General features: G+C 51.6%; 1 protein-coding gene across 3 annotated transcripts in view; it reads left to right on the top strand.

The window, feature by feature from the left end:
* The window catches only part of kcnh5b (potassium voltage-gated channel, subfamily H (eag-related), member 5b), a 550,001-nt gene that overhangs the window by 116,210 nt on the left and 421,617 nt on the right, over positions 1-12,174 (top strand). The gene's annotated exons all lie outside the window — the stretch shown is intronic.

Genomic DNA, 12,174 nt, shown 5'->3' with positions numbered 1-12,174 from the left:
GATGAAGAACTCCCTGGCCGCCTGGGCTTACCGGACCCTCGCCACAGCCCGCCTGTCCTCCATCCTCTGACTGATCCTGTGGGTACTTCCAGGGCTCGTCCTCCAGCCCCTCCTGGCCCGGAGCCTCCTCGTCCTCCTCCTCAGAGGTGGCCACATGTTCCTCCTCCACATCCAGCAGATCGGTGCTCTGCTAGGTTGTGGAGGGCACAGCAGACTACCACAAAGCGGGCGATCCTCCCAGGGGTGTACTGCAGTGCACCACCAGAGCAGCCAAGGCATCGGAACCGCATTTGAGGAGTCCAATGCACCACACAATGACAGCTCGGGTGGCCTCAAGGGCTTTGTTGTATCGGGTCTCCACATCGTTCACCAGCCTCCGTACTGGCATCATTAGCCAGGATCTCAGTGGGTACCCCTTATTCCCCAGGAGCCAACCAGCCATCCTGGGGTGGTCCTCAAAGAGGCTGGGGATGTCCAACACTCCCAGGATGTAGCTGTTGTGCACACTTCCTGGGAAGATGTGCTGGCCTTGGAAAGGGTCCAGAGGAGGTTCACAAAAATAATCCCTGGAATGAAGAGCTTGTTGTATGAGGAACGGTTGAGGACTCTGGGTCTATACTCATTGGAGTTTAGAAGGATGAGGGGGGATCTTATTGAAACTTACAGGATACTGCGAGGCCTGGATAGAGTGGAAGTGGAGAGGATGTTTCCACTTGTAGGAAAAACTAGAACCAGAGGACACAATCTCAGACTAAAGGGGCGATCCTTTAAAACAGAGATGAGGAGGAATTTCTTCAGCCAGAGGGTGGTGAATCTGTGGAACCCTTTGCCGCAGAAGGCTGTGGAGGCCAAATCATTGAGTGTCTTTAAGACAGAGGTAGATAGGTTGTTGATTAATAAGGGGATCATATGTTATGGGAAGAAGGCAGGAGAATGAGGATGAGAAAAATATCAGCCATGATTGAATGGCGGAGCAGACGTGATGGGCCGAGTGGCCTAATTCTGCTTCTATGTCTTATGGCCTTATGGAAGCGTGTATACACGTGCATTGATCTTCATGTGGTGGTATCACACGAGCTGGACGTTCATGGAGTGAAACCCCTTCCTGTTGATGTATGGCACTCCCAGACAGCCTGGTTAGCGCAGGGTGATATGTGCGTCATCCACTGCCCCCTGGACCTGGGGCATCACGAGGATGGCAGAGAATCCTGCTGCCCCGGCATCCTGTTGGGCCTGGTCCATGTCAAAGTTTATATAGTTCGCTGCTCGGGCAAACCGGGCATCCATCACCTCGCGGATGCACTTGTGGGCCGTAGCTGTGAGATCGAAACATCGGAATTAGGAGCAGAAGTGGGCAATTCAGCTCTTTGAACCTGCTTTGTTATTCCATCAGATCATGGCTGATCTCTTCCTGGTCTCAAATCCACCTCTCCACCTGTTGCCCAGTTTCCTTTTTACCCATTTTTTAATCAAAAATATATCTATCTCTTTTGTCATGTGAGAGTACCTTTAAGAAATGGATGTTTATAAATGGGTGTGCATATAAATATCTGTATTGAGAGTACCTTTAAGAAATAGATGTTTACGACTGCAGTGATGTCAGAGAGTAGGTGGAGCTGGGCTGTCTGTCAGCTTTTTACTTTCGTTTGTGAGCAGGCTGCAGGGTGTGTTTTAGTTTTGTTTTCAGTGTTGGAGCTGAAGCCAGACCAAGCAGGTGTACTGCTATTCTCTCTGCCATCATAAGACTATCTCTTAATCATTTGGTGAATTCAGAATTATAAATGTTTTCAGTAGTGACTTTAACCTTATGTGCTTCTGATAAAGGTTTTGTTTTTAAGTCGTTATGGATGTTAAAAAGGAAAGCTTAAAGGTTTAATTAGTGTTGTAGTCTTTGGGAGTTGTATTTGAATTAATGATTGCTCAGGTGTTCACTGTATGTTTTAAAAAGTTTAACTTGAGTTCATAGAATAAACATTGTTTTGCTTTAAAAAATACTTTCCCATTTCTGCTGCACCACACCTGTCCAGTGGGCTGTGTGCTCCCCATACCACAATCTAGTAAAAGTTGTGGGTCAGGTGAACTCCATGATACACTATGGGGCAGCAAGTTCCACAAATTCACTACCCTCTGCGAGAAGTAGTTCCTCCTCATCTCAGTTCTAAATCTATCGCCTCTTAACCTATATCCATGAGCTCTTGTTCTAGATGCCACATAAGTCCCCGCGCGAGCCCTGGAATGATTCAGAAGCCCAGAAGTTCAGGGCTGCGGGTTGGCCACCAAAAGCATATCCTTCTCCATGTGGTGCCAGGTCTGTGAAGACATGGTACAGGTGCCACACTGCCCCCTTTGTGAGGTGGAGCCTCCTGCGGCACACGCTGTTGGTCATCTATTCGAGAGACCAGCGATGCCTGTACACCCTGGGCCTCCCTTCTGGGTCCCTCCCTGGCATGATGGACAGCCGGGTCGTCGGGGTGTAGGGCAGGGCCCTGCACGTGGACCACCTCCTTTAGCCTCTGAAAATGGTGATGCCGCCACCTTCTCTGGCTTCCGGCCGTCTGGTCTGCCAACAGTACCATGAGGCCAGCTTCTGCGGGGTTGCAGATATCACCCATTCCGTGTAATATCCATAAGGAATTGGAGATGGGGTGAGACTGACAACCAGCGGTGTTATCCACCCCGGGACCCTCCATTCCCATATTGCTCTGTTCTTTCCCATCCCCTCTGACAGGCTCTGCCCACGTACCCCTGATCACCGGACCCCACAACCTGTACACAAGACACCTGCAGATGACATTACCTGGATTGGGTGCTGGTCCCCTTCCCAGTGCACACTCTCTTGTCGCCGAAATGTCCCCGGTGCTGGGGCCCTGCTCCTGGGTGTTCGGATGGAGGCCACTGCGTCCATGGTGTTACTTCCTTCAGTGCTCAGGCACAGTGTCCATACATTACAGATTGATTGGGATGCTAGGCAATAACTGCCACATGCTACATGGCATGTCTACCCACAAGAATCCACTTGAGGGCTGTGAAGTGCTCACTTAACTACGATTGCTAATTCTCAATTAGCAAATCCTTCAGCCGCACGGCGAGAGGCCTCCGCTGTAAATGAGAGTTATGGGCAGGCAGGGGCTTGGGTTTCCCCCAGAATGGGTAGACACACGATCCAGAGGGTGGCATGGCGGACCTGTGGGTGCTGAGACCCCCCCACCCTCCCCCCTCTCCCACAGGCCATGGGCAGGCACCCCCCCCCCCAAACACTGATGGTGGGCCACACAAACTGAGACCGGCACCCCTGGGAGCTCCCCCTTCAAGCACCGGGGCAGTGACCCCAGTGCCCCTGGGCTCACTGCCAAGATCAAAGATGGCTACTCACCTCATCGGATCCCCACAGCAGCCCTTCTGTCAGCTGTGGTGAATGTATAATTACTGATAATTCACCAGTGCACTGTGTTATTTTATTAACCCTGTGGGCTCTACCTATGGGCCATTGTGTGGCTTCACCCACAGGGGGATATGTTGGGGCATGTACGAACTCCGCCCATGGCTCCACCCCCTTTACAGGAAGTATAAGATCTGCTGACCTGCGGGGCCGCCTTCAGTGTTGTACCGGTCACAGGCAGGCTCAGTTCTAAGCTGATTAAAACCACGCTTTACTTCTCCACGTGTCTTTGAGTGAATTGATGGTCGCATCAATTTAATCAGCTTAAAATACTACTATGGAATCAGCCCTCAAACCTGACAGACTGGAACTCGATCCACAGGCCGTGGAGGCGAAAGACATTTTTTGACATTGGCTTCGATGCTTCAAGGCCTATCTCGCCGGGTCGTCTACGTCATCCGTCGCTGACGAACAGAAGCTGAGCCTCCTCCACGCACGGGTGAGCCATCGCATTTCTGTCCAGCTCGACGAAGCCGCTTCCTATAGAGAGGCCCTCGCACTACTCGAACGCCTCTATGTGCGGCCTGTGAACGAAGTATATGCGCGACACGTCTTCACCACTCGCCACCAGCACCCCGGGGAGTTGCTAGATGATTACCTACGCGACCTCAAAGACCTCGCGCGCAACTGTAACTACCAGGCCGTTACGGCCACTCAGCACATGGAGCTCGCCGTCCGAGATGTTTACGTGGCGGGGGTCCGATCGAGCTATGTGAGACAGCGCCTGCTCGAAAAAGGGGCCCAGGACCTGGACGACAGGGTAAAACTGGCTACCTCTCTGGAGGCCGCTTTTCAGAGCTTTACTGCGTTACCGGCTGATCATGCGACCCCCTCGTGTGCCCCCGACCCGAGACTACCCCAGGCCTGTGCCGCGCGGCCGCCTGCCCATCATGGGGGGCTACCCTGCTACTTTTGCGGTCAGTCCCAACACCCCCGACTGCACTGCTGCCCGGCCCGCAACGCAAACTGCAGCAGCTGCGGGCGAAAAGGACACTTCGCCAAGGTCTGCCTGGCCAGGTCTAAGAACTCGAACTCACAGACCCGATCCACAGACTCACAGGCCCGCAGACTCCGCAGCGTGGCAGCGTGTCTGCTGACTCTGCCTCCGCATAACATGTGCGACTCATGGGGGCCGCCATCTTGGCCATCCTCCCCCACGCGGCCGGCCACGTGCGATCCATGGGGTTCGCCATCTTGGACGCCATCTTCCTCACCGCCCGCCACGCTCGACCAACGGGGGCCGCCATCTGCTACGCCGCTCGACGCGTACGACCTACACGGACAGCCATCGTGGGGCCACCCCAGCACCTCCGATCACGCCGCCGGCTACCCACAACTCAGCGCGGTCACCCTGGACCAGTCGCGACCTAAGCACCTCCGGAGCTCCATGATGGCCGTCCGGGTTAACGGGTACGAGACACCTTGCCTTTTCGACTCCGGGAGCACAGAGAGCTTCACTCACCTGGACATGGTAAGGTGCTGCTCGCTCCCAATATTCCCGACGCAACAAACCATATCCCTCGCCTCTGGGTCGCACTCGGTGCAAATCCAAGGGTGCACTACTGCAACCCTAGCGATACAGGGCGCTGAGTACGCTAATTTTCAACTATTTGTGCTCCCAGACCTCTGTGCTCCTCTCCTTTTGGGACTCGACTTCCAGTGCAACCTCAGGAGCCTAACTCTTAAGTTCGGGGGGCCCCTGCCCCCGCTCACTATATGCAGCCTCGCGACCCTAAAAATCAACTTCCTGCTGGACTGATCCAATTGAATCTGCCAAAAGCCCTTTGAGGCATCAAGCTTGGTGAATATTTTTGCCCGAGCCATTTCGCTCGTGATTTCTTCTCGTTTGGGTATGGGGTAGTGTTCCCTCATAATGTTGCGATTGAAAGCACGGTAGCATTGTGGATAGCACACTTGCTTCACAGCTCCAGGGTCCCAGGTTCGATTCCGGCTTGGGTCACTGTCTGTGCGGAGTCTGCACATCCTCCCCGTGTGTGCGTGGGTTTCCTCCGGGTGCTCCGGTTTCCTCCCACAGTCCAAAGATGTGCAGGTTAGGTGGATTGGGCATGATAAATTGCCCTTAGTGTCCAAAATTGCCCTTCGTGTTGGGTGGGGTTACTGGGTTATGGGGATAGGGTGGCGGTGTCACCTTGGGTGGGGTGCTCTTTCCAAGAGCCGGTGCAGACTCGATGGCCCGAATGGCCTCCTTCTGCACTGTAAATTCTGTGAAAACTATGAAATCTTTTGGGTCGATACAGATCTGGAGCTCGCCGGAGGGCTTCTTGACGCACACCATGGAGCTGACCCATGGCGTTGGCTCCGTGACCCGGGAAAGCACTCCTTGGCCCTGCAGGTCCTGCAGCTGCTGCTTGAGGCGGTCCTTGAGTGGTGCTGGGACCCTACGAGGTGCACGAATAACCGGGGTGGCGTCCGGGTTTGAGCCGTATTTTGTACGTGTCGGGCAGTGTGCCCATGCCCTCGAAAACCTCCTGGTTGTGCGCGAGGAGTGAGTGGAGCTGCACCCTAAAATCTGCATCCAGGAAATCGGACGTGCCTTCTGGAGACAGAGTGTGTACCCGCTGAACGAGGTGGAGGATCTTGCACGCCTGTGCGCCTAACAGAGAGTCCTTCAAGGATCCTACGATTTCAAATGATAATGTGGCTTTGTGTGAGTTGTGTGTAACATCGAGTTGGCAGGACCCCGTGGCCGGGATGACGTTTCCATTGTAGTCAACCAGCTGACAGTGGGATGGCAGAATCGGTGGTTTAACCTTCAAGGTCTGGAAGGCTGACCATGCGAGGAGATTGGCGGAGGCACCAGTGTCCAGGCGAAATGTGATCTGGGATTGGTTGACCGTTAGGGTGGCACACCACTCATCGCCTGGATCAATGCTCTGCACTGGCAGCGGCTGGTGGTTCTGACTTGGGGACATCTGGTTCTTGTGGATTACCGCAACGCGGAAGGGCTCCCTGTCTTCGGTATCGCTGGTCTGCATACTATCTGGATATGACTCAGTGTAGGTGGACTGAATCGCCCGCACGTCCCTGCGAGGCTGGCGGAATTGTTGGGAGTTGGCAGGTTGAGCTGCTCGACAGCAGGAAGCATTGTGGCCCATCCTACCACAGCGGAGGCATTGTCACGCTTTGGCCGGACGTTGCCGCTTTAAGTGGGCGGAGCCACAGTTGCTGCACATCGTGACGTCATGGTGTTCGTTGCGCCACCGTGCATGCGCGGTGAGGTCCTGCGTAGAGCGCGCGGGAGTCCTCGGAAAGCGCGTAAATGGCCGCCCTCGTCCGAGCCGCGGGCCGGGAGGAACTCGATCGATTGGATTCGCTCCGCCTCGTAGGACCCGTGCCGTGCCATTTCGGCCACCTGGATTTGGGAGTACCGGCTGGTCGCGTTCTCATGGAGGACGCAGGTCTCGATGGCAGTCGCTAGGGTAGGGCGCTTTATTTTAAGGAGCTGCTGGCGTAGGGTGTCCGAGATGACCCCAAAAACTATCTGATCCCGTATCATGGAGTCGGAGGTGGCCTCATAGCCGCAGGACTGCGCGAGGATACGGAGGTGTGTCAAGTAAGATTGGAAAGGCTCATCCTTACCCTGCAGGTGCTGCTGGAAGAGGTACCTCTCGAAGCTCTCATTGACTTCCACGCTGAAGTGTTCCTCGAACTTCAGAAGCACCGTCTTATATTTAGTTTTGTCCTCGCCCTCCGCGAAGGCCAGGGAGTTGTAGATGTGGATGGCGTGTTGCCCCGCCGTGGAGAGGAGGAGGGCAATCTTCCTGGTGTCCGATGCATTCTCCCTGTCTGTGGCTTCTAGGAAGAGCTGGAAGCTCTGTTTAAACAGCTTCCAGTTGACGCCAAGATTACCAGCGATTCGGAGCGGCTGCGGTGGGCTGATGCTTTCCATGGAGCAGGATGGCGGATTTCTGAAAGACTGCAGGTAGGTCTGACAGTCGCTGGTTAGCGTCCACTACTGGTATCATGTTGTGTTGGGTGTTCTGATTCACAAATGATCCAACGCGGCTGTAGATGGTGCAACTCTGTTTTATTGTCTAAACAACGGTAACAACTAACTGCTGGCTTGGGTACGTGCTTCACCAGCTAACCTGTGGACCCAGCCCTATCACTATCTTAGTGAGGCACTCAGCACATGGTCTATGTCTGAGTGGCGCGCTGTGAGTTCTGAGCTGTCGCCTGGTAGAATGAGCGGGAACTGTGGTGTTCCCTGTTCTGTAGTGCGTGTGCTCTCACTGGTGATTGGCTGCGATGTTATGTGTGTGTTGGTTGGTCCAACTGCCTGTTCATCAGTGTGTGTGTGATTGCACCATGATATGCTGATGTGGATATCATGACACTAATGGCCTCATCGTGTTCTCGCACAAGCACAATGTGGCCATTGAATCGCGCCCCCTGTGTCTGACCACCCTCAGCCTTGTCACTACAAATTGGAGATTTAAGATTCTCAAAGATCTGCAAGTACCATTGAATATAATGTGAAACAGAGAGTAGCACGAGTAAATACTACTGGCCTCATTAAAAAGATAAATTGGATGAGGTTCCAAAGCATCATCACATTACCGTGACTTTGTTTTTGTAAGCATGATATTGCTTTCTACTATTCAGCTGCCCAGCTTGTCGTCTTTATTTTAGCACCACAGGAGTTCCCTGCCTTGTGACTAATTTCAGGCATATTTTCAAATGGTACATATTGAAAATGTTTTCTGAATGAGGAGTTAGAAAAATTTTCATGCAAGCAGGTTGGAAAAAATAACCCGAATTGTTTCGTTTTTGAAAAAACCTGTGATGGGAATTTTTTTTTTTTAACATTTGAACTAAAGGAGCACTGAGAAAAATATGGGCAAGATATTCCGATATCTGCCTCGGTAAGAAAAACACATCAATATTATTGCATCCCACAGACCTGGAATGCTGATACAGAAAGTAATATTGTCCAGTTAGCAGTCTATCTTCAAGCTGAAATATCATGATACAAAAACTAATGAAGTACGTGTCTATCTTATTTTGAGGCTGGGTGATGTATTGGATGGTAATAGCCGCTGTTTATTTTCGACTGTTCAGTGATATTCTTAAACAAACAGTGCCCTGAATTTTTAGGGTGGCGGGAGCATGAATTGGAGGGGAAACACATCCCACCCAGTCTAGCAGCCCCGATGCCATTTAACATTCTAACAAACGTTAATTGGCATAAGGCGGGACTTGCCCCCTCAATCGGGAAGTGGTCCTGCCTTGGTTTGGCCGGCAGCTCTCCAGTCCCTCCATGCACAACGCTGCAGTGGCTGGAAGAGGCTCTGCACGAAGCTGCTTAGAACTATTTCCCAGGACCTGGAGGATAGGTAAGTGGCAGAGATACCAGGATGGGGCAAGTACGGAACGCATGGGGCATCGCAAGGGGGTGGTGATTGTGGTCTTGGAGAACAGGCCAGGGGAGGGGTGGTGTGGGGTGAGGAATCATAGAATTTATAGTGCAGAAGGAGGCCATTCAGCCCATCAGGTCTGAACCAGCCCTTGGAAAGAGCACCCCACCCAAGCCCCACCTATCCCTGTAACCCAGTAACCCCACCTAACCTTTTTTGGGCACTAAGGGCAATCCAGCGTGACCAATCCACCTAACCTGCACATCTTTGGACTGTGGGAGGAAACAGGAGCACCCGGAAGAAACCCATGCAGGCACGGGGAGAACATGCAGACTCCGCACAGACAGTGACCCAAGCCGGGAATCGAACCGAGCTGCAGCTGTGAAGCAACTGTGTTAACCACTGTGGTACCGTGCTACCCAGGAGGAGGGAGGTCTGGAGGTCAATGGGTCTTAAGGGGAGGGTGCTCTCAATCAGAGGGGCCTTCTGATGGAGGTGCCACTGCCACCTTTCCCGCCCAAGATCGAACTTCGCTTTTTTCCTGGCATTATTACCTGAACTGTCAGCCTAAAAATCGAGGCTAGGCAGAAAAAGGACCTTAAGTGGCCATGAAGGGAGAAGCGTAACATTTTGGTCAGTGTTCATTTTTTGCAAGCTAGTTAGGTTACATCAAGGAATAAAGCCCATGTTGAAGATTTATTTACACAGCTCCTCTACAAAACTCTTTTATTGGTTTGTCTCCTTGTGCAAAGTTTTTTTCTCCCAAAGAACTAAATGTAGCTCATGAATACAATAAGGTGACATGCAGTGCATGCTCTAAAATGCCTCAACACACACAACCCAAACATTAACGTACATCATCTGACTATTGTGCACCATATAAATAATTTTATTCATGTAATTATTTTCTGCCACAGATCACTTAAAAATAGAGCACTCTGGCATTGTTCTGTGCGGGGAGTTAGATCTATGGGCTTCCTTCCACAAAAACATCACCGAGAAAACTGCATTTTGCTTCTGTCAACCCAGTTGTGCCAGTGATAGCATTTAAGATGTGTGTTGTACAGTTTTCTTGAGAAATCCCATAAATTCCACCCATCTGCATCCTGATAAACCGATCGAGATTTTAACTTATGAAGGGTGGGCACGGGTCATATTCTGGGCCGAGGGAAGACTTGTGAATTGCCGCAAGCCAAGAATATTGGCCCCAGAGATCCCTACAGTTGCTCTGTGCTGCTTCTGTGCCACTAAAGCTGGTGCCCACTCTAGTATTCAATTAGTCCCCATTCTCAGGAACCTCGGGAGGATCACTGGGAGGGGGATGGGAGATGAAAACCTTGGCTCCACTTTTTAAAAGATCCATTTATTTTCCTGCCCTCGCTATCTATTTCCATCTCAATAATACTTAAGATAGGGTGAATGCAGGGAGGATTTTCCCGATGGTGGGTGTGTCCAGAACCAGAAATCTCAGTCTGAGGATTCGGGATAGACCATTTAGGACAGAGATGGGGAGACATTTCTTCACCCATGCAATGGTGAGCCTGTGGAATTCATCACCACAGGAAGTAGTTGATGCTCAGACATTGACTACATTCAAGAGGTGGCAGGATATGGCACTTGAGGTGAATGGGATCAAGGGTAATGGGGAGAAAGCAGGATTAGGCTATTGAGTTGGATGATCAGCCATGATCGTGATGAAGGGCCGAGTCGCTTCCTCCTGCTCCTATCTTCGACGTATCTATGTTTAATAGATCAGGATTGAATTGTCTTGTGAACGGCTCCTGCTTCATCACTTGACAGGAAGGTAGCAGAAAGCCTTTTACTTGTCTTTTTTTTTAAATAAATATTTTATTGAAAATTTTTGGTCAACCAACACAGTACATTGTGCATCCTTTACACAATATTATAACAACACAAATAACAATGACCTATTTTATAAACAAAAAATGGATAAATAATAAATAACAAAAATGAAAACTAACCCTAATTGGCAACTGCCTTATCACAAGTAACACTCTCCAAAAATATAATTTAACAGTCCAATATATAATTATCTGTCGCAACGACCTATACATATTATACAGTATATATTAACAACCCTGAGAGTCCTTCTGGTTCCTCTTCCCCCCCCCCCCCCCTCCCCCGATCCTGGGCTGCTGCTGCTGCCTTCTTTTTTCCATTCCATCTATCTTTCTGCGAGGTATACGACGAACGGTTGCCACCGCCTGGTGAACCCTTGAGCCGACCCCCTTAGAACGAACTTAATCCGCTCTAGATTTATAAACCCTGCCATGTCATTTATCCAGGTCTCCACCCCCGGGGGCCTGGCTTCTTTCCACATTAACAATATCCTGCGCCGGGCTACTAGGGACGCAAAGTCCAAAACATCGGCCTCTCTCGCCTCCTGCACTCCCGGCTCTTGTGCAACCCCAAATATAGCCAACCCCCAGCTTGGTTCGACCCGGACCCCCACTACTTTTGAAAGCACCTTTGTCACCCCCATCCAAAACCCCTGTAGTGCCGGGCATGACCAAAACATATGGGTATGATTCGCTGGGCTTCTCGAGCACCTCGCACACCTATCCTCCACCCAAAAAAATTTACTGAGCCGTGCTCCAGTCATATGCGCCCTGTGTAATACCTTAAACTGAATCAGGCTTAGCCTGGCACACGAGGACGACGAGTTTACCCTGCTTAGGGCATCTGCCCACAGCCCCTCCTCGATCTCCTCCCCCAGCTCTTCTTCCCATTTCCCTTTTAGTTCATCTACCATAGTCTCCCCTTCGTCCCTCATTTCCCTATATATATCTGACGCCTTACCATCCCCCACCCATGTCTTTGAGATCACTCTGTCCTGCACCTCTTGTGTCGGGAGCTGCGGGAATTCCCTCACCTGTTGCCTCGCAAAAGCCCTCAGTTGCATATACCTGAATGCATTCCCTTGGGGCAACCCATATTTCTTGGTCAGCGCTCCCAGACTCGCGAACTTCCCATCCACAAACAGATCTTTCAGTTGCGTTATTCCTGCTCTTTGCCACATTCCATATCCCCCATCCATTCCCCCCGGGGCAAACCTATGGTTGTTTCTTATCGGGGACCCCCCCAAGGCTCCAGTCTTTCCCCTATGCCGTCTCCACTGTCCCCAAATCTTCAGTGTAGCCACCACCACCGGGCTTGTGGTGTAGTTCCTCGGTGAGAACGGCAATGGGGCTGTCACCATATCCTGTAGGCTAGTCCCCCTACAGGACGCCCTCTCTAATCTCTTCCACGCCGCTCCCTCCTCCTCTCCCATCCACTTACTCACCATTGAAATATTAGCGGCCCAATAATACTCACTTAGGCTCGGTAGTGCCAGCC

This window comes from Scyliorhinus torazame, chromosome 2 (genome assembly GCF_047496885.1).
Source record: "Scyliorhinus torazame isolate Kashiwa2021f chromosome 2, sScyTor2.1, whole genome shotgun sequence".
Lineage (NCBI taxonomy): Eukaryota > Metazoa > Chordata > Chondrichthyes > Carcharhiniformes > Scyliorhinidae > Scyliorhinus > Scyliorhinus torazame.
Note: the sequence above shows the minus strand (reverse complement) of the source record. Positions and strands in the feature narration are given on the sequence as shown.